Here is a 568-nt window from a genome sequence, read left to right as displayed (position 1 = left end):
CTTAAGGTAAAGCTACTAACCATAGTATAGCAACAGTTGTTTCTTTCAAGCAATACATTCCAGAAATTCTTTATGGAGTGCCATTCATCCACCTATTAAATCTATATTATAATGCTGGGCAAGAGACTGTGTTCCTTAGACTCTCTCATATGTACTCTAACTCTACCTAGTGATTTAATATTTACAAAGTGCATTGCTACTTCATGCATCTTAAGTACAACATCATTTAAAGAACTTTACCTCCACTGCACTCATTATCCCTTCACTATCCTAAGAAAGCATGTGGGGAGATGACACAATCAGCTACAAAATTGTTATAATGATATGAGACACATTCAACTACACTTGCAGTATGAACATCATAAAAATCTGAAAACACTTCTTGAGCCAAAATATAACCTAGTTAGTATGAGGATGCATTCAAACCCTTTGTAATATTTCTGGCAAAGAACATTAGTGTCCATAGGACATTGCTGACAAATACTACTAGGTAGAACAAAGAAACCACTTTAACAATTTTCAGTCAGATCTCCACACATTTTTTTTATTCTGATGAGTTGTTCTATTC

The 568-nt window shown here is 34.2% G+C and overlaps 1 protein-coding gene across 1 annotated transcript in view; it reads right to left on the bottom strand.

The window, feature by feature from the left end:
• The window catches only part of LOC119586396 (alpha-actinin, sarcomeric-like), a gene marked incomplete at its 5' end in the record, with an annotated part of 5,861 nt that overhangs the window by 4,848 nt on the left and 445 nt on the right, over positions 1-568 (bottom strand).

Source organism: Penaeus monodon, chromosome 21 (genome assembly GCF_015228065.2).
Source record: "Penaeus monodon isolate SGIC_2016 chromosome 21, NSTDA_Pmon_1, whole genome shotgun sequence".
In the NCBI taxonomy this organism is placed as follows: Eukaryota; Metazoa; Arthropoda; class Malacostraca; order Decapoda; family Penaeidae; genus Penaeus; species Penaeus monodon.
Note: the sequence above shows the minus strand (reverse complement) of the source record. Positions and strands in the feature narration are given on the sequence as shown.